Source organism: Martes martes, assembly GCF_963455335.1.
Source record: "Martes martes genome assembly, chromosome: 5".
NCBI lineage: Eukaryota > Metazoa > Chordata > Mammalia > Carnivora > Mustelidae > Martes > Martes martes.
Genome location: NC_137892.1, coordinates 144,697,727 through 144,721,113, shown reverse-complemented (window position 1 = coordinate 144,721,113; position 23,387 = coordinate 144,697,727). Strand labels below are relative to the sequence as shown.

At 33.5% G+C, this 23,387-nt stretch overlaps 1 protein-coding gene across 1 annotated transcript in view; it reads right to left on the bottom strand.

Moving 5' to 3' along the window:
• Window positions 1-23,387, bottom strand: part of CDH9 (cadherin 9) — a gene marked incomplete at both ends in the record, with an annotated part of 82,249 nt that overhangs the window by 42,178 nt on the left and 16,684 nt on the right. The window lies entirely within an intron of this gene.

Below are 23,387 nucleotides of genomic sequence, written 5' to 3'. Positions count from 1 at the left end.
TCACTGCTGAATGCCCGGTGTACCAGCAGTAGAGACCAACATTGAACTTGCAGTATCATTACTTCATAATCATCCAGCTTCCTGGTGGTGGTTCAGTTACAATGGACTGCTTCCATCCTGGCAGGGACGATTTTTTTTTTTTTTTCTGTTTTATTCTTGGAATAGATGCTTACTCTGGGTATGGATTTGCCGTGCGGGCACACAGTGATTCTGCCAAAATTGCCATCCATAGACTTACGGAATGTCTTATCCCTCATCTTGGTATTCTGCACAGCATTAGTTCTGATAAAAGTAATCACTTCACAACAAGTGTGGCAATAGGTAAATGCTCATGGAACTCACGGGTCTTACCATGATCCTAAAGCAGTTGATTTGACACAGTGATGGAGTGACCTTTTGAAGACCCTGATACTGTGACAGCTAGGCACTGATACCTTGCAGGGCTGGGATGGGTTTCTTTTGAAGGCTTCATATGGTCTGAAACAGCATCCAATAAACGGTGCTGCTTCAGGATTCACAGGTCCAAGAATTAAGGAGTGGAAATGGGAGCGGCATCTCTCACAATTACCCCTAGTGACCCACTAGCAAAATTTTTACTCCCTGTTCCTTAGAGCTTATGCTATGCTGGCCTAGAGTTCTTAGTTCTAGAAGTGCTAGGAATTGAGAAAAGTCATGTCTTAGGACAAGGGACTGGGTCTATGAGTAAAGAATACATCCCGAGGAAAAAAGACTGGGTGTATGCCAGGTTCAGTTGGTAGAGCATGAAACTCTTGATCTTGGGGTCGTGAGTTCAAGCTCATGCTGGTTACAGAGCTCACTGAAAGAAAAATCAACTGGATTTAATAAAACTTAAAAAAGGAGAATAAGAATTCTTTCTTTTAAAAAAAAAGTAAACTCAAACAGGCCCATTCAAACTGTTTTTAAAACAAGACTTGACAGAACATTGTATCATCTACAATGCCCAGAATATTGTAGTCTAAATCAGTTATTAAGTTCTGGGAGAATGTGTTTTAAAATGTGTATATTTATAGCTCTCTATAGAAGCAGAATAGAATAGAAGCAGAAACAGATAATCCTGATAGTCAACTACTAACAGACATACACGTTACTGGAATCATGTGCATATACTTGCAGTTGCAAGAGGAAGAAAAAAATATGACAGAGAATGTTTTTTTCTAAAAGAAATAATGGTTAAAAAATTCTTAAGCGGTGCCTGGGTGGCTCAATGGGTTAATCCTCTGCCTTCGATTTAGGTCATGGTCTCAGGGTACTGGGATCAAGCCCCGCGTCGGGATCTCTGTTCAGAGGGGAGCCTGCATTCCCCTCTCTCTCTGCCTGCCTCTCTTCCTACTTCTGATCTCTATCAAATAAATAAATAAATAAATAAATAAATAAATAAATAAAATCTTTTTAAAAAATTCTTAAAAGCATCAAGAGAACAGACATAAGTTTAGGGTGAAAAAATAGACTAGGAAAGACAGCTGATTTTGCATTAGAAAAATGGAAGCTATAATTTTTTAGTAAAAATAACTTCCAAACATTAAGAAATGATATTTTAAGGGCACCTGAGTGGCTCAGTGGGCTAAAGCCTCTGCCTTCGGCTCAGGTCATGATCTCAGGGTCCTGGAATCGAGCCCCACATCAGGCTCTGCTCAGCGGGGAGCCTGCTTCCCCCTCTCTCTGCCTGCCTTTCTGCCTACTTGTGATCTCTGTCTGTCAAATAAATATATAAAAAAATTAAAATAAATGAATTTAGACTGAATGGAAATAATCCTAAATTGAATCCTTGACCTAAAGAAAGAAATGAGGAGCCTTCTAAAGAGCTGGTAAATATAACAGATTGTGTGTGTGTGTTTTTAAAGAATTTATTTATTTATTTGTTTGAGAGAGAGAGAGAGAGAGGAAGAGCACAAGCTGAGGAGGGGAGGGCAGAGGGAGAGGGAGAAGCAGGATCCCCCTGAGCAGGGAACCCCTTGCAGGACTCAATTCCAGGACCCCGGGATCATGACATGAGCCAAAGGCAGAAGCTTAACCACTTGAGACACCCAGACGACCCTAAAAGATTGTTTTAAAGTATTCCTTAAAGAAAATCAGCTGTTTAAATCTTATATAGTATCGGGCGCCTGGGTGGCTCAGTGTAGATTATAAGAGTCATGTAGATTATATGTAGATTAATTATATGTAGATTACAAGAGTCATGTCTTCAATATGACTGCAAAAAAATTTAAAGAAATAAAAACTTTGTAAATACTAATTATAAGAAAACGTGGGGCTATATTAATATTAGACAAAATAAACTTTAAGAAATGAAACAAATAATACATTGTATGTTAATGAAAATAAATAAATAAAAATATACATATTTTAAAAAATGATACAGAGGAAACTTCGTAATGATAAACAGGGCATTATCTCACAAAGATATAATAATCATTATTGTTCATGGCACTAACAATAAATTTCAAAATGAATCATTTTTCATAAAACTAAAAGAAGTAGTAGACATATCCAAATTGCAGTTGGATTTTATTGTGGAAATGATTAGCTTTTGTTTCTTATAAGAAACTAATACACTGTATTAGTGTATTAACATAACATAACATAACATAACAACATATAATTGAAGTTATGAGGTTTTAGAACAGATGATTACAGTGAGACATTATACTATCTGTATACCATTAAAGCAAATAAAAATAAATATACAAACAATAAGCATGTTCTTCTAGTGCTGTACATGTACACTAATAATGTTTTTAAAATATTTTTTATTTACAGAAAAAGTGCAAAGCTATCTCAATCAGTTCCCATCTACCTCACACCTAGTTTCTCTTTTATTAACCTGCTATTACTATGGTACATTTGTTACACTAATGAACCGACACTGACAAAGTATTCATTAAAGTCTGTATCTTATTCAGAGTCCTTTACTTCTTATCTAATATCTTCTACCTGATCCACATACATACCGTCTTCATGCTCCTTAGGCTCCTCTGTACTGTGACAGTTTTTTATTACCTCCACAGTTTTAAGGATATAGTATATCTGTATTTAGTAATATGTCCTTTTATTGGGATTTATCTTGCATTTTTTCTCATGATTATACTAGGATTATGTGTCTTGGGGAGAAAGACCACAGTAGTAAAGTGCAATTTTTATCACATCATATCAAGGGTGTATACTGAAAACATGATACATCATTTTTAATGTTGACTTAGTTGGCTTGGTGGTTTTCCAGTGTCTCCACTATAAAGTCATTTATTTCCCCCTTTTCCTACTGTATTCTTTAGAAGGAAGTCACTATGTTCTGCCAACATTTAAGGAGTGAGGAGTTATACCTCTTTGAAGGGGCGGTATCTTCGTATATCATTTGGAATTGCTCTATGTGGGAGACCTATTTATTTTTCCCACTTACTTATTTATGATTACTTACTAATATCAGTCTGGACTCTTGGATTTTTTAATTTTATGTTTTGAGTTATGGTCAAATACCACTGTACTTCATTGCTCCAATTTTATTCAGCCTTGCCCATTGGGAGCCCCTATATAGTCAACTCTTGCATCCTTTCGCCACATCCCTCTTTGTTATGTGTTTTTGCATGTGTGCATTTCCTTAATTTCTGGCAACACAAGATATTCCTTGTGTATTTTCTGTTCTAGTCCTAGAATCAACCAGTTTTTCAAGATGCCCTGGTTCCTTTTACTAGAGAATGACATTAGAAATCAAGATCTGAATGCTAGATATGCTTATTGTTATTGGGTTGTTGTTGCTTTTAGAATCTCTCAGCTGACAGAACAATGAAATATATGACTGAATACTAATCTGTGTATATATACATATATATATATGAAACTAGCTGTATCAATACAAAGTTCATTCAGATATCTATATTTGGATATTTTAACATACTATTTTCAGTAAGTAGAGAACAGAAAGACAAATAATAAAGATATAGAATATTTGGGCAATGCTATTAACCAAATCAATCATAATAATAATTCTATAGCACAATACCCAAAATATCCATTATATGCATTCTTTTCAAGTACATATGTTACAATCATCGGGTTATACTATATATTAAATTGGGTTGCACAGCCTGTTGATGTAGACTCTGTATTATATCTATCCTCCCCCACATATACATATGTATGTATATATACATAAAATGCCTTGTATTATATATCATATATAAAGTCAGTACTCTCCCTATCAAAATTTCAGTCACTTATATTTTATAACAAATTGATAACCTAAAATTAAAATTGTCATGTAATGCAAAGCTAGAGTAGCCTAGATAATTCTGAAGAAGAAATATGTAGGAGAACTTGGTTATTACATTTCAGAACTTACTGTGTATTTCAGTAATGAAGACAGTGAAGTATTAAATGGACAAATGAGAGCAAAATGAAAAATCTAGAAATAAGCACAGGGATACACAGTCACTTGAGTTTAGGTACCAATGCAGTTTTGTGGACAAATTCTCCAAATTCTTGAGCAATTTAATTGATCATCAGTATTTAAAAAAATGGAGAAACGCCATTCATACCATACATGATCTAATTAATTTGAGATATATTACAGACTTAAATATAATAGTGGAAACAAAAAAAAATCTTGGAAAAAACATGACCTTGACTTCATGACACTGAGAGAGGCAAATATTTGTTACACAAAAACAACAGGTGCTAACAATAAATATAATAAAAATAATATTTTTATTTAATAAATATTAAAATACATTCATCAGAAGACAGTGTATTTTGATGCTCTGCGGTTAGGTGCATACATGTTAAGGACTGCTGTCTTTTTGGAGGACTGACCATTTTGTCATGTAATGTTTCTATTTATCCCTGATTAATGTTCTTTTTCTGATATTGGCTGCATCTGAAGTTCATACAGCTACTCCAACTTTCTTTAGATTACCATTAGCTTGAAATACCTTTCTCCATCACTTTACTTTTAATCTGTCTGTGTCTTTATATTTAAAGTGGGTTGATTTTAGACAACATAGTGGAGTTTTGAATTTTTTTATCCACTTTCTCTACCATTGGTGTATTTAGACTATTCACATTTAAAATGAGTTTGCCTGGTGCAGCTGATTTAATATCTACCATATTTCTAATTATTTCCTTTTATAATCCATTAATACCTTGTTCTTTATTTCTTTCTTGTTTATTTGTTTGTCTGATCTTTTTCTGCCTTTTCTGGTTTTATTGAGCATTTTCTATATTCCATGTTCTCTCTACTTTTAGCATATCAATTATAAGTCTTTAAAAAACAGACATGAAGGAACTTTGAATGTGTATTACTAAGTGGAAGAAGCTAATCTGAAAAGACTACACGCTGTATGATTCTAACTTTGTGATATTCTGGAAGAGACAAAACGTTAGAGATATTAAAAATACCAGTGGTTACTACGGATTAAGGAATGAGGGAAGAATGAATAGACAGAACACGAGGGATTTTTAGGGCAGACAAACTACTCTATATGACACTGTAATGGGAATACAGAAGGCCAATCACTTGTCAAAATCCATAGACTGTACAACACAGAATGAAGTCAACTGCAAACTATGGACATTAGTTATAAGGTAATAATATTGCTAATGTCACTTGTAACAAATGTAGCACACTACTGCATGGTGTGATTGGAGAAGGAACTCCACACATTCTGATCCATTTTTCAGCAAACCCCAAACTTCTCTGAAAATAAAATATATTATTTAAAAACAAAACAAAAAATACAAAGTTATAAAAAAAAGTCCATGTAAAGAATGTGAAAATCAAGCCATATACAAGTCATATACTAGAGTATATGACAACAAAGGACTCATCTCCATGAATATAAAAATACTACAAGTCAATAAACAAAAGACAAAGAATCCAACCAATACAAAGTGGGTCAAAGGACAACAGCCATTTCATAAAAGTAAATACTTGAATAGTCAGTAAATATATAGAATGTTCTCAATGGCATTACTCTTCATCAAAATGCTTGACTGTGAAAGCTCAATGGGGAATACTACACATATTCCAGAATACCTGAAATTAAAAGTTAACCTGGTAAGTTCAGACTGTGAAAAACACAGTTCAATTTGAAGGGTAATTTGTTTTACCGATCTGATAAATTTTTTTGCACTTTCTAATAAAATCAGTTATATACCTTGTGCTGAGAACAAGGGTAGGTACTCCTTGTAATATATCCATATATGCCAATGCGCCTTTCAAAAACTTGTATGAATTTGTTCATGTAGATTTTATTTATAATAGTCTGATAACCAATAGTAGAAATGATAAATAAGTTATGTATATCAATACAATTCAGTACTGCCCAGAATTAAAAAACGAAATGCTGATGCATTCAGCAACATGTATGAATCTCAAAAACTTTACAGTGACTAGAAATGTTTTAAAAATACTTACGAGTTCACTTATATAAAGGTCAAAAACAAGCAAAATTTATTTCTGATGATATAAACCAGAGTATTGCTGTATTGATTGGAAAAGGTAAAATGACACTTTCAGAAAAGATGGAGATTCTCTATACCTTGGCCTGAGAGGTAGTCACTTAGGTGTTTGTGTGTGAGCGTGTGTGTGTGTATGAGTACATATAAACATATATGACATCATCAAGCTCTTAAGAATAGCTTTGCTTTTTACTGTGTGTAAATGATGACTTAAAATTACTATAAAATGGTGTTCCTTAAACAACTATAAAGGCAGATAACAGCTTGTAAAGGCCATGGAATACCAAAGCAGTGCCTTAGTCAGATTTCTGGAGGTAGCCATTTGGGTTTATAAATGAAAGGACATGCTGGGGCTCAGCCAGTCACTGATGTGATGGGAGATAACAAATGCCTTTGGAATCCAACAAACTATCTAATGTGTCCAGAATTCCATCCAATATCAACAGAAAAATAATTGCTTGAAATGGCTGTGACTAAAGTTCTGAAGTACTAGGGCAAGACATCCTGCACACCACACAACCTACAGCCTGAGGGGGTACAAACATATAATTGGGGCCTGACACTCATTCTTAGTTCAGTTTTGTTAATCATTTGTGTAACAGATATGGCATCAAAGAAAACATTTAAAGGATTAGAACAGCAAATTCCATCAGTGTGGACTACAGGGGTATATTTCTTCTACTGAAGCTATACATGATTTTATGCTGTTGTAGATAGAATCAAGGAAACATAGATTTTGTAAGCATATCACAGTACTTATTACACACAGAGAAGTGCTCTACTCAGTAGGCAATTGAAACACTTGTTATTCAAAACAGGTGACTGAAAAGTCTCTATGGGTTGTCTTAATAGTTTAAGTGAACATGTCCTTAAGTTCCAGTATGAGAGGAAGTAAAAGTGAGATCTTCACAAGAATCGCTTGTAGACTCTGGAGATAGGAATGGATGCATGGGGAAATGAAATTACAAAGCTCTTCATCTTTCTATCCAAGAAATTTTTTTCTTCCATCATTCCTTATCCAGTGATGTGAGACCTATTTAAAAATTTTGTATATGTAAAGAATGCCTGAGACCTAATTTTAATGTCACTGACTTTACCAGTGCATATTTTTAAAGGTATTTTGGGATGAGTCATAACATCAACCCTTGTGGCCTAATTAGGGCTACCTATAAACACAATTTCATTATCAAACAGCAGGACTTATCCAATACTCTACCTGTCAAATCCCAAATCTGCCTAGAGCTGGGGGCAGGGGTGGGTAAGAAGTGTTAATAAAGCAGCTTTTATACCAGCTCTGTAGGTAGATAACTTGCCTGCTAAGTTTAAAAGTCAACCTTAGGTGAAAAAGTAATAAACAGAAATGGGAAACATACCAAATGGAAAAGGTATCCATAAAAAAAGGTTAATATACCAGGAAGGAATGCAACTGTGCAATTTCCAAGTGAACATCTCAGAGCAAGAGAATACACTTTTAGTCATCCCTTTCAGAGGTAATGATGACCACTGGTGGGTGGAAGGAGAAAACTCAAGACTTCTTATTCCCACAGAAGAAATATTGAACTCCTGTCCATTCCCCTCTGGCGAAAACATATGTGCTGACTTGTAAGCCCTGGACCCATTGTTTTGAATGTTCTGTGCGTATGTTAGAAGCTCACCTGGACATTCTGAGTAGGATTAAAATAACTTTCCTAGAAGGTTGTCAGCATGATGAAAACATCTTGCTTATCCAATAGGGACAGTAGAAAATGCTCTTTTCCAGGAGATTGGCAATGGCTAGAAAGTGGACTTGAGAGAAGATAAAGCTCTAATTATATGTCTTAATTAATTAATTTATTGAAATATTTTATTTATTTATTTGACACAGAGAGAGACAGCGAACACAAGCAGGGAGAGAGGAGGAAGCAGCCTTTCTCCTGAGCAGGGAGCCTGATGTGGGGCCTGATCCCAGGACCCTGGGATCATGACCTGAGTCGAAGGCAGACGCTTACCAACCAAGCTACCTGGGTGCCCCTATGTGGCTTAATTTAATAATAATTTTACCAGAGCTATCAATAAGAGAGCTTATTTAGTACAGAGAGTTTATTCATTATAAGGAAAGACTACCAGATACCATGATCTCTGATGCTTTTAAAGGTTGATGACTTTGTGGCATAGAGAGGCGAATAGGAAGTTCAATTGTGTGAATACTAGATGAATTTTAAGTAATAGTGGGGTCATCACAAAGAAGTGTTTTTTTGTTTTTTTAATCATCATTTTCTGATGGCCTGAATATTACACAAAAGAGTTTACTATGGTGCAAGTCACTGAGTTTGAGTAGTGGGGTAAAATTTAGTCATCTCTACTGGGTATGGGTGGAATAGGAGACGTAGTGCACAGTGCTGACATGTGAAAGCCAGTGTCCTGAACCCTTTCCTATGGTAACTGGAACATTTTCATGTCCACAAACCCAAACATAACCCAGAATTCACAGAATAATGTCCTTTCATCACCGTCTCGTTGGCCAGAAGGTATGCTACATAGGGAAATTAGTACGTTAATTTCTCTGACAGAGCTATTTGATGAACACATGATTTAGAGAATTAAATTAGAACCAGACTTGTGTAAATAATAATTCTTCAGGTGGAAGAAATATTTTATGATCTAACCTGAAGCCACCACTTGATGAAAGGACTCTGAAAATGGTTTTCCAGAAAAGGAAGTGAAGTTGGCTTTATAAAAATTACACATTCAATAAATGCTTACATCAATGTATAAAAAGCTCAAATGACTGTCGTCACTAGGGGGATAAGAGTAATTACACTGACAAAAGAATATTAAAACAACTCAAAGGGGATACAATCATGTTTAACAAGATTTGCAAAGGAAATTCCTATTTAAAATTGCATGAGTTAAATCCGATTCATTGTCATGTTGTTAGTAAGATTAATCTTTGTAGAAAATATAGCACAAGATATAAAACAGAATAAAAATGTATCTTAGAAATATGAAGATATTGACTGAGGATAGAGATTAGTCTAGGAAGTTAAACAGCTTACCTAGAATGTGTTTCTTTTGCATTATCAGAGAGACCCTCCTTAGGTTGAAAAAGGCATGTGAACATGACCTAACCTCAGTGTTAAATACGCTAAGAATATAGGTCCTAAAAACAAACTAACAGTATTTGGTAGGAGGAGAATACTTCTCTTTTAAATGCTTTAGTGGACTATCTCTGGTTTAGGTGTGCCTATAGTAATTAAATGAATGACAAAAAAAAAAAATCCATGATTAATGAGGTGTGCTGTCTGGAAACCTCCCATGTAAGTATATGTGAGCTATTTCAGTACAAAATAGAGATGCTTCAAAACCTAAAGATACTCAGTTTTCTAGAGCAGGTGACTAGTCTTTTCACTTAGAGACCTATTCTTTGGACATGGGCTGGAGATCCATGCTATGGGGATCGGTTGCTGCACTGAATCCCTCCAACTCTCTCCCCTTTGTGTATTTCTATAGGTTGCATGTATCCTTGAAATTATTAGTAAGGCTTGATATTGGGTAGTATTTCTGATCAATGCAAGTCTGGTTTGACAATTCCCAATCTTTTGTCTTCACTCAGAAGGGAAGAAGAATTACTTGTAATTCCTTAATCAGAGACATCCTAATGCTTTTCTCACAGGTGTCTTTTTTCTTGGTTCAGAAGTCCTTTCAAAACTTTCATCTTCAACACATAGGTTCAGTTTAAAAGAAAAGAAAAGTCCTAGGAATTTTGTTGTTCTAAGACTAATTCTCATTTAGTCAACCAAAACGTCTCCATTTCCTAAAGAACACACAGTTTAAGGAGAGAACAAATTTGAATAGTGAGGAGATTTTAAAAACAGTAAAGAAATTAAAATAAATATATATTTCGGAAGCATGATCTATAATTGATATTCTATGTAGTCTCAGCATTAAACATACTGCCTGTGGTAGATTCCTCACATTAACTTCAGTGTAATCTCAGTGTTTATAGAAGCTTTTAAAATTCTGCAATACATTTCCTCATTTTTATTGGAAAAGATTATAGTTCATTCTTAGTAATATAACAAACATTCATTTTTAGAAAACCTAATAAGTCAGTAACTTGACATATATAAAGACATAATTTAAGTTCAATTGTTATGGAGTAAATTTGAAATTTTAACTATTATTCTATTAAAATTTCTCTATTATACTTCAAAAATTTTATTAAAAATAAAACTTATGCACCAATATATTGCAAGTGCACTCACAAAGCATTCTTTCCTAGATATTGCCATGGATACCACCTTAATGAATTTATCATTATATAATACGAATCCTTATCCCAGTCTTTTATTTATACTTTCTTCCTAAGTAGTTTACTTAGTCAAATGACTTTACATGCAAATTATATGTATCTTCATCCCTAATTTTTCTACTGTCTTTTCAAATCTATTATTTAACTGCCTGACTTTTCTACCTATCAATATGTCAAATAGACCATTTGAAACAATATATGGCCAGAGCGCTTGGGTGACTCAGTTGGTTAAGTGCCTGCCTTCCGCTCAGGTCATGATCCCAGGGTCCTGGGATCCAGTCCAACATCAGGCTCCCTGCTGAGCAAGGAGTCTGCTTTTCCTTTTGCCCTCCTCCTTGCTGGTGTTCTCTCTCTCTCAAATAAATAAATAAAATCTTTAAAAATAATAATAATAAAGTAAAACTTTATATGGCCAAACAAGATTCTCTGTTTCTCTCTGGGCTATCTACTACTCATCCCTTCACCTGGCTTTTTCCACTGTGGTAAATAGTGCTATCCTTTGTACGACTGATCACACTAAAGTTAGTGGATCCATGTTCCACACATCAACCAGACTGATTCTTTTCAAAATAGAATCAGTTTATATGAATCACCTGCTTAAAATACATCCATGGGTTTTCATTGCACTAGATTACACACACATACATACACACACATCAATAATAAATAATAAACACAAACCACAAAGAAAACCAATAGATTACCATGGCTTTCAGGAACCTACCTGACCTTGCCTCTTTATACCTCTCCTTACTTCCCTCCTCACTCACTGAGCTACATCTGCATTTGCTTTCTTTTTTCATCATGGATTTCAATATAATTGATCACAAACTCTTCAATTATAATGACAGATTGACTATCTTGCTTAAGGTCATGTTAGAATTTTTTTGTGGAAAGATGACTAATCATTTTTCATTCTTTTCTATAAATACCTAAATTCCAATTAACGACATTCACCACAACTTCCTTCATTTGTGATCAGTCATCAATTATGAATATTAATTCTCCAACTAGATTTAGAAAAACTTAGAGCTTTTCCCTTGGTAACTGCCCAATTTTTCCCATTCTTGAAAAACTAAACTATTATTCTTTGGGTTTTAAAAACTTCTCTCCTGTAGTGAAGATAAAAAGAATTCTGATGTAAAGAAAGAAAAATAAACGATAGTTTTTTTTTGTTTTTTGTTTTTTTTTAAAGATTTTGTTTATTTATTTGACAGACAGAGATCACAAGTAGGCAGAGAGGCAGGCAGAGGGAGAGGAGGAAGCAGGCTCCCCGCTGAGCAGAGAGTCCCATATGGGACTCGATCCCAGGACCCTGGGATCATGACCTGAGCCGAAGACAGAGGCTTTAACCCACTGAGCCACCCAGGCGCCCTAAACGATAGTTTTTAAATGATAAAATAATAATTTGGATCCTCTTTAATTTGATTTCCTTTCTTTTCTTTTATCATGAACTTTTACAACACTACATGAATAGCATGAATAGAAGGCATCCTAGATGCTTCCAGTGAGATCACTTGCCCGGGAGTATGCATTATGCAAACAGTAGACAAGTCATCAACAGTCTTGGACACTAAAAGATAAATGAGTGATCTTTGTTGTGCATGCTTATGTTCATGTTCAAATTATTTTGAAACTGAATTCCATACTCACTAAAATTGTTAAATGAAACGATAAAATAAGATAATTCATGCATGAACACAGAGAGTTTACCACCATGTGTCATTCATAAAACAACAAAAAGTTTACCACCATGTGTCATTCATAAAACAACAAAAAGTTTTGACATCATATTAGATTTTCAATTAATAATATAATTATGATGCAGGAGGCTTTTTTGTTGAGAATGGTATTTGTACATTTTCTCAGCATAAAGGAAAACAACTAGTTACTATAAACAAAAATCTTTGGAACGTATTCACAGTTCAGTTAGAAAACAAACTAAAAGGTAGCATGGTTTTAATAACTGGTAAATAGGAAGAAAAGAAAATTCATATGATTTTGAAGCTTTGAATATTTTAATTGGTCATTTAGGTGACATTAATTTTCAAATGTAGATTATAACTCCAATTGTAAGTTGGGTATCAGCTGATATGTTTAAACCTTGATATTTTAGATAAAACTACACAAATTGCCTTTTACTGTGCAATTAAAATCCAAAGCCCTCTCCATTAGCTAAACAATTAGCAAAAGTGCTTATACTCCATCACTTTTACTCCTCTCTTATATGTTTTCCAAGTCATCTCAGATATAATTCTTTAAGTAAAGAAAATAAGGAAACAGTTAACCCACTTAATTTCCAACCAAACTAATCAGTGAACCAGCCAACATACCCACTAACAGACCCATACACTATTTTTATTTTATTGGAGGAGATTATTTATTTATTTGTTTACTTACTTACTTACTTACTTATTTAATCTGGTCCAAAAGCAAAAAAGGGAGGCACAGTTGAGGGCAAGATCTGTGCTGGCCACATAGAAGACTAACCATACTACTCATCCTAATCACCAGGAGACTCTGGAAGCACTCAAGATACTGACTTTCATTATAGATATTGGCTTAAAAGCCTGATGAGGAAGCAGAAACTTTTTTTCATCATCTTCTGAAAATATCTCCTTCTTTATAGCAACTCTTCTTATTTTAGTGTTTTCTGTTTATTTTTGTCCCAAATGAGATAAGGGTTAGTATCATTTTGTATGTGAAAGATTACAAAGGTACCTCAATGCAGAATATTCGTCAATTTGGCATGATGAGCTTCTTATTTATATACTTAATTATTTGGGGCATATGAAAATAAAATGTTTAATATTATTAAACCAAATAAACAAACAGACCCAGGATTTTTTGTTATTGTTTTCTTTTTGTTTTTAATTCTCAAGTTCTATATTTATCAGAAATTTGTCAGTTTCACTTTCATTTTTTTTAACTCTCTTATTACTTGATTTTAGGAAACGCATACAATGTACTATAATATTTCATCATTGATAGTTATTAAAAATCAAACTTTATCATAAAAACAGAGTAAAATGCATTATAACACAAAATCAACAACAAAAAAGCTAACAGTACAGTATATTTATTATATAAGCCCAAGCATAGTCACTTTGACCCCATACACAGAAATCTAGTATTCATTATGTGTTCACTATGTTAAAGCCCTTTTTGCTATCAAACCCAAGGTTTTCTTTCTGACTTTTACTGATTCTTCACCATGCAAAACAGATAGCCTCCTGTCGCCAATAATCCCCCTGATCTCTACCCACCCTTGTTGGAGAACCCATCAACAGGAAAAACTCCAAACTTTATCCTTTTACCTGTGCTTTGTTGATTTAGATTCTGCCCTAAAGATCTCAGTCTGTAATCAGTTTATCAAATATTTTGTAAACAAAAATTGTTTTCTTATTAAAAAGAATCTTCCTGACATCTAAGTCAATATAGTTTCCTACCCCCCCAAAATCTCTTCTCTTTGAACAATTAATCTGCACAGTGATTTCATGAGAATATGAAAGAAGTTAAACAATTACCTAGATTACTATTGTCTGCAAAAATACTTACTATAATACACAAAAGTATTCTGACAATTGATCAGAACTCATTAAATCCTATTGGAATTGATCACTTAGAACTACTGGTAGTGATAAGATCTTCAATCTATAGCATTTGGACATTGTCCTTTTTCAAGGATAGTGTTTGCTTTGCTTAGAGCAAAATGTAAAAAATAATATAGTATCAGAATAGTTTACATTCCTTTGTAGTTTAGTGGTGTATCAGCTTCTGACTCTAATCCCTGTGAGAAGCTATTTACTGGACTTTTAAGTTAATTTTGATATGTCACTTACATCTCAGACTCTCTCACAGCATATAGAAAAAATAAGGGTAAGCACAAAGACATTGAATGCCACGTCTATGTTTCCTAGTGTATGCTAACAGCAACAGTTCATTGCTGAGTTTTAAGCCTAGCCAGAACATTATAGGATAAAATCAGCACCCGTGAATGAATGAATGAAGGAAGGAATGAATGAATTAGCACCATTATTATTCTCTCAAAAGATTCTAAAATAGTGAAATCTGAGAGTATTAACGTCATTATTGTATATATTTTTTCTAGAATTATGAGCACAAGTGCAAATTGACTCTTATCATGTATCCCTGAACATTAGTGCAGATTGGTGATTATGTCTTTGTTACTCTTTAAAAAATGATACATTTCAATGTATTGCAAAAAATCTCCCAGAGATTAGGTAACTCGATGAATGTTAATTGAATAATAAAATGAGAATATGGGAAAATGTGACTTTAACTTGAACTTAAAGATTATTAGAAAGAAATAGCACTGATTAGGAGTTTGAAAGTCTTTCTGAATAAATGCTAGTATGATTTTGGAAAAGACATTTAATCCATCTCACTAAATTGAAGGGCTTTTACCAAATTATATTCAAGGTTCATGGCAACATTCATATTACAGTTTTCCATTAAAAGGAAAAAAAAAAAGGTGTGAGTACTCATGTTAAATATACTCAAGAAATTGTGAGTAGTACTTTCATAAGCTTTGTAATAGAGGTGTCATTGTGATTTGTTTTATTGTTTTGTTCAAGGAAAGATTCTCCTCATAAAACTTATGTTCAATCTAGAGAAAGTCTCTATGTTGATTCATACATGCATAGATACACATACACATTTTAGAACATGTTGATTGAGAATTTTTTTTAAATCTGTATTTCACTAAAGCCAAAACTTCTAAGATCATCACAAGGAAACTGTCATTTCTACTCTCTAGAAATTTGGTCTACTGAGTTACGGCATATCCTTTCTCGATGAATGCACAGGAGTCAAAGTCAGAAAACATATAAAACTATAAATTATGTGCTATTTTTTCCATTAATCTTTTTCTGTTCCCAGAAAAATAGTGTGTTGATTGAAAAGAATTTTGCCTTCATGAATCAAATAGATTTTCTCAGTGCCATTATATCGAGGCCTTGTAATTATTTATAAGAGATAAATGGAATAGCTTCTGATCTAGCAAAATTCCAATCACTTATTTCCTTGGTAAGAATTTCCAGCTAAAAACTTCAATTCTTACTGGTCTCCTAGTGATTTTACTGGGACAGACAATGAAGAGATTAATGAGTTACTAGAGACTGTTATAATATCTTTTGCCCGTGATCTTCCTTTTTAACAGAACAGTTATAAATCTATTTAAAAAATAAAGTCTTATAATTAAAACATCCAGCAAACATTGACTTTTAACTAGGCTGTATCTGTATAGTAGTTTTCATATTACATCATTAAAATAAAATATCTCTCTTTTGTAGTTGGTGATACACTTATGAGCTTTATGATCAGGAAACAGTAATTGGACAACTAGAAACTGAATTCATTATTTTAGCCTAATTATGTGAACACTTCTGGTTTTGTCCCAAGAAATGTGGAATCCATAGTGACAGAAAGAGCCAGCGTACTAGATTTTTGTGGTTCATTTTCTCTCATTTTCTATGTAGAACTGATTCAAAAGCATTGCAGCAGCAGTAACAACAAAATTAAAGATTTAAATTAATTCTATGGCAATATAAAATAAAGCAAAACATTTTATATTTTCATAAGCAGTTAAATGTTAACTCTAATAAATCTTTTTGTTGGGTTTAAACATATGCACACTACTATGATATCATAATATTATATACTGTTTTTGCCAACTGACTTCAGTGCTATAGACCTATATGTTCTGATCAACCTGCTCTCCTCTTCAGAACTAGGGAACTCTTCCCCAGGTCACTGATAAAGATCTATTGTGCACTGCCGCTCAGTGAAAGGGAACCACCTCACCAAAGGTTCAACCCTTTCCCTGGGGCTCCCCACAGCCAATGCTTGATTCACAGTGCAAAGCCCTGCACTCCTTATTTCAGTTTGGGGTAGCTCTGAAGGGCAGTTGCAGATCTAGAACTCTTCATGGAATTGGCTATTCTACCATGTTACTGTTCAACTTCCTCTGTCCAATCCTGTATCTTTACTTCCTTATAGTTCTGGTTCAGAGTGTTTCCTGAGAGATCTTCATACAAAGCTCTGTCTCAGGATCTGCTGTTGTAGGAAAACATCTAAGATGCATCCATATTCAGAGTATTCTGAACAGACATCGTCTGATTTCTTCCATGTGTCCACCCAAAGAACAAAATATTTAATTTCGGTAACGCTATCACTTGTTTTCCCTTTCTTTTTTCCTACAATAAACGAGGGAGTCTCTACTAATATTCTCCACTTACTCTTCTAACATTCCCAAGAGAGTTCTTTATAATTTGGCTTCTACCCACAAAACTGAAATGCTCTTTTACAGTTAACAAACCCAGTATTTCCCTTAGTCCAGCTAAATAAATACATTACTGTGACATCATTTACTACACAGTTATTGCAAATTATCCTTGCCTGAGCTTTATAATATTGAACTTCCCAGAGCCTGTCTCTATCTGTGTTTTTCTGACTCTTGCTCTGAAAATATATTCATTCCTTAGTTTCTGTCTTAGAGTCTCTTCTGTGGTCTTGTCTTTTCTAGTGTTCTTTTCTCTTGTCTTTTCTCCCTGTGCTTGTTGCCTTGGTGATTTAATTCCTGTCAGTGTCATCAAACACTATATTTTCCTGAGTAAGTTTTTCTGAAGGAGAATCCTTGCTCGTAAGATTCAAGACAAAGTCAACAACAACAACAACAAAAAGATTCAAAACCAAGTCCTGTTGGACTGCTTCTCTGGAAATTAAAACTGTATCTATCCAAATTTGAATTGATTATAAATCAAAATCCTTGAGAAAGTTATTTAATTACTTGAACTATAAATTTCCTCAGGAAAAAGTACTTATGAATGTGTTCATTTGTTTAGTATCAAAATATATTCCAGGCACTTTTTTAGGCACTGTGCATATAGCAATAAACCATGCATGTGAAAATGCCTGCTAAACAGAACTTATATTCTACTCGGGAGAAACAGCGAGAAGTACTCACATCCTATTTTACATTACATCCATACTTTTCAAACTCTGTTTTTTATTTCGTATGGCCTTTATTTTACTTGTCATTAGATACAAATTATAGACCCACTGTGAACCATCAACTATGCAATACATTGTATCTGAGAGATAAAAAATAACATCAATTTAATGGATTTCATTACATTTGAATGGAATGCTAGGTATCCAAACAAAGGGAATATAAAATGGTATTATTAGAGTACATATAGAAGTATGTTCAGAAGCTAAAAGAAACCTGGAGAGATTTGAGGGAAATTTTTCTGGAATTGATGGTATATGAGGTGAATTTTAATAAATGACTAAATGTTGTATTTCGTAAAGAGCAAACCAGAGAGGTGGGAGGTGGTTTAGAACACTTAAAAAAGAATAGGGGCACTTGGGTGGCTCAGTTGTTAAGTGGCTGCCTTCAGCTCAGGTTATGATCCCAGCGTCCTGGGATCAAGCTCCACATCAAGCCCCGCATCAGGCTCCCTACTTGGCAGAGAGCCTGCTTCTCCCTTTCCCTCTGCCTGCCTCTCTGCCTACTTGTACTATCTCTCTGTCAAATAAATAAATAAAATCTTTTTTATTTAAAGAACACTTAAAAAAGAATGAACCATTTGTAAAATGCCAGAGGTATAGAAACATGACATGATCTGAAGACAATAATCGTTTCAGTATGGTCAGAGGTCTAACCTTTGGCAGGGGTAGTGGCTAGAATTTAAAAAGAGTGATGGGGCCAGGTCTGGACAGGTTTTCATGCCACACAAGTTAGATAGAAATGTCAGTACTTTGTCTTACTGTAAAAGCAATACATGAAAATGATAGAGAATTGAGATATTAGACAAGTATGTAAACCAAAGTAAATATAAAGACCCATCTGTCCTCACCTCACTGACCTGAAACATAGTCTAATAAATCAGAGGTATAAATATATAACTGTTAACCGATGTTTATCCTCCTGAAACTTAAAAATCTCTTGCACTTGAAAAATTTTTTTACTAATTTATCTCAGCTAGCTTCTTGTATTATTTCATATAGTTTCCTGCACTTGTTTTCCACAATGAAGTACTTGTTTATTCTTGTTTAAGTAATCTTCACTGAATGGATATTTAGTTTTGTTCCTTTTTTGTTGTCATTGGTTATTCTATCAAGTGCTATAATGAATACTCTGGTCTATATATCTTCATATATCTCTAAGAATATATCTCTTGGGCAAATCGGTAGTGTGGGAATTGCTGTATCAGTTATTAACTATCATTTTACTCTTGTGTTAGTTTTGGATACTTACAGATATAAGGTACTTCAAAATCTCATGCCAAGTGTCAGGCTTTTTCATTTTTACAAGGATCATTGAAGAATAACAGCATTTCACTATTGTTTTGATATTATTTTTACTATTGTGGGTAGAGAATCTGTTCTAATGTTAATTGGTCAAAAAGGCTTTTCAGAATGATAATCATTTAAAATTATTGAAATATCAGTATAATAAATTAGAGTGAAAAAAATAACTTTTCCCTTTGTATGTATGCTCATATTCCTATGGCTGTTGGATTACGTGATTCTTGTAAACATTCACTGTAAACATGAGCTATCTTAGCATAATGTCTAAAACATATCAGTACATAGTTGTAGAGTTTAATCAGATTGTATGATAGTTTAAATATTCAAAATTTCCTTCTCTTGATATCTGTACTTATTATTTCTTTTAATTATCTTTTCCTTATCTTATTTCAGACATTAAGAACCCTAGACTTTATTTTTCTTAGTCTGCTGTTTTTACTAGTATATTGAAAATTATATATAATTATATATGCATACATATTTATTTATATACCTGTTTCAAAGTAAGTCTTTCGAGTTTCAAAACTTCTTCATAAAAACCAATTTTAAATTATTGAAAAATTTTAATGATACTTTAAAAATTTTAATTAAAATAAAATTTAAAATGTAGTAAATTTTAAATTCTAGTAATTGAAGGGATGTTAGGTTTTTGTTTTTATGGAAATGTCACAATGCTAAAATAGTCATTGTCTTTTTCTTTATACTACATACAAGTTAAATTATAGTTACTGACCTTAAATTAATGTTTTTCCTTATCAATTAAACTTTTTCAATTAGCTTAGTGAATAAATGAAGATAAAGCTTGCTGTATTAAAAGTAAAATAAATCATCAGTTTATTTATTGTTTTTCTAACAACTCGCCTAACCTTAGAAATTCGTGAAAAGAAATAACCTTAGTGAGGTTAATATATATACATGCACATGATGTATATGGTTCCATTTTCATATAAATGGTTTCCCAATATTGCATTGCTTGGCTATTCATGATCAAGCTTTGTTCTTCAAGTTAGATCATACTTACCAGGGTTATTAATCTAAAATAAATAGATAAATAAATCATTTTAACAACTCCAAAGAAGTATGATAGAATAATTGAGTACATCCTGAAGTTTTTGCGTTAATAATCAGAACCTTCATTCCTCTGCCTTCACTGAATTTTCTTTCCATTGATTTACATGGACTAGATCTTACTTATTTGAGAAAAAAACTCATTTTGCAAATTTGACCTTGTCTTGTATACCTGGATACATGTAAATAAGATGATTTTTCTCATAAATGTTGCAAATCCTACAGTGATTCACATGTCTAGTGTGAATATAATAAAAATGGTCCTGAGATCTTTACATATTATTCAAATTGAATACCAACATAAACTTTCATTTCCTTTAAATTTTCTGATCCATAGCGGGGAAAAGAATGTTAGCAGCAAAAACCTCAGAAATGCTCCTGACATAGAAGAGGCTATTCTTATCACAATTCACACATTTCAGCTACCTTTTATTCTACGAAGTTCCTTTGACATAAATGCAAACTCTGCTTCTTTTTGGCTTTATGCAAAGCTAAAATGGGAACCTCTATTTCTAGCCTTGACCACAAAGTCAGAAAAGAGAATGTGTACTGTATGATTCTAGCATTATTCACCATGAAAATGGTCAAGATGAAGCACATATTACCAGGAGTGAAATGACATGAGAGAAAATTAGGATTCACTCATTGGTCATATTATATCTCATAGAATACAAATGAAGGTTATTGCCTTGAACACATCATTTTTAAGAGGCAATTATTATACTCTGGGGAGTGCTAACTACAGCAATGTATTCTCACTCCCACTCTTTCATTCCAACTTTAGAGAAATACCTGTTCAGTAGGAACAACTTTAAAGGGTATTATCCACTGTGGTCTCAATGCACACAATTTATTAAATTTAAGTAAAAAAGAAGGGAGTTCAGAGCGAATCATTTTCATGCAACTTATTTGTGTATGTTGCTAAAATCAACTAATGGCTGAAATACACTACAGCAAGAGGATTTTCCTTAGGATATTTGCTCAAGATGCTTAGTCTCTTTACAAAGAAAGCTGTTCTTATTTCTCTAACATGTGTGTGCGTGTGTGTACGTGTACACACGAGTGCACATGTGCACATGCACACATGTATGCATCCACCTGCCATTGTGCCAGGGCATTGGAATGTAAAAGATCACACAATTTTTCTTTTCATAGCCGGCACAAAAACAACTCACAACATACACAAGCACAAGAACTCATACACGTGCACATGCGCGTACACACACACACAGATACAACTGTGTGATAAGAAGATATAAAAACGCTATATAGTGAAATAGGACAGAGAATGGCAACCCCACTGACTGGCAGATGGTAAACAGCTCGTAAGAACAATATCAAATGTAAACCTTTTACATTTGAACAGGATTTACTATGCAGACAATAAAATGGAAGGTATAAATAAACTGTAGAGATGTGGGGATTAAGTGGTAAATTAAATATGGGGTGATTATGTTATGAAGAATAGTGAATGCCCTATTAATGGTTTTAAAATAACAGTAATCTTGGGGCGCCTGGGTGGCTCAGCAGGTTAAAGCCTCTGCCTTCAGCTCAGGTCATGATCTCAGGGTCCTGGGATCAAGCCCCACATTGGGCTTTCTGCTTGTCAGGGAACCTGCTTCCTCCTCTCTCTCTGCCTGCCCCTGCCTGCTTGTGATCTCTGTCTGTCAAATAAATAAAATCTTTAAAAAAAAAATTGTTTGAAGAAGATAACATGGTTTAGAAAAAGTACTCTCATAGAGTATATAAAGGTAATTTGAAAGACAAAATGAAAGTCAGAGAGAATAGGACCAGTTGGAGATTTAATATAAGAAAGCTGAGAGACGCGGAAAGACTACTTACAGTGGAAACACATATGTCACCACACTTATGAGTTTGGAAGATAAATGAATAGAAACTGATCAATCACCGAAGAGGTATAAACTCATGCATTTGTTTTTCTTTAATCTACTTTGTATATTAAATGCTTTCAATGGCCGCGCCGGACCAAATATTAAAAGCATCTTTATCAGGACTCACAGCATATGGTCACACATTTAAAAATGTCTTCTGGTTCTGCACTTTAGTTGCAGGTTGGGGGTAGGAGGAAGAAACTAAAAAGTGAGAATGATGATTCTTAATTTTAGGATTGCTAGCTGCAGCAAGGTAATAGTAGCCTTATATTTTTATCCAACTTTAAAATGATACCTGGTCATGAGATGGGCTTTATATTGATTATTGAGAGTGCTGTCTATATTAGCTCTATACTGTGGCTTCAGTTAACGGCTTAAGAATTTGGAAAACCTAAGCTACCCATGGTCTGTAACCTTTAAAATGTTGTGCTAGGTATCTGATTGCATAACTATATTATTTGCTTTTGTTCTTTTGCTTGCACTTTTATGGCAACTATTTTATCTTGTAGTCTCTTATTGAAAAAACGTGCCTTGAAGATAAGCAGTGCAAGCCATATTAACTATTGATATCCAGCACAGACTGAATTTAAATTTTATCACAAGTATATAATTATAGAGTATTATCCATCAATTTCAGCCTCTTCCATGATTGAAACTTTTCAAGTGATTCTAACAAGTTTCACCAGTTTGAGTGTCTGTCTCTCTATCCTAATACAACTTAGGGAATATCTGTTAATATTTCTTTGAGTGGATTTTTTTTTCATTTTATATTGTGATCACATTTTTTTTTCTGATCACATTTTTTAATATAGTATCATTACTGAATTTAAGGTCCAATGCAGTGTTTATAATGCATTTTTACAACTTAAAATACATTGAAGTATCAACCAAATAATATGATGTTTATATTAATCTATATGGCTCTCGATTTTATGTAATTATCTTACATAATATATTTCAAGACTTAATTTATTGTCTCCTCTGCTTCATTTTGTTAAGATCATGTCTTCATGTCTTCATGTTGGGGCGCCTGGGTGGCTCTGAGCACCTTTTTATATATACGCTAATTGGCCACTTTGGTATCATATTTTGTGAAATAATTAGTTGGTCATTTTGCTCATTTTCATATTTACCTGTTCATCTTTTCCTTATTGATTTACATATTTCTATAGGCATATGATATTTGTCATACCTATTATGGCATATTGTATATGTATTAAAATAGCCTTTATCAATTTGTAGACATTTTATCAACTTATACCTCCAAATAAATACTTCAGCATCTATAACCTAAGAACAAGAAAATTATCTAATATAATCATGGTATA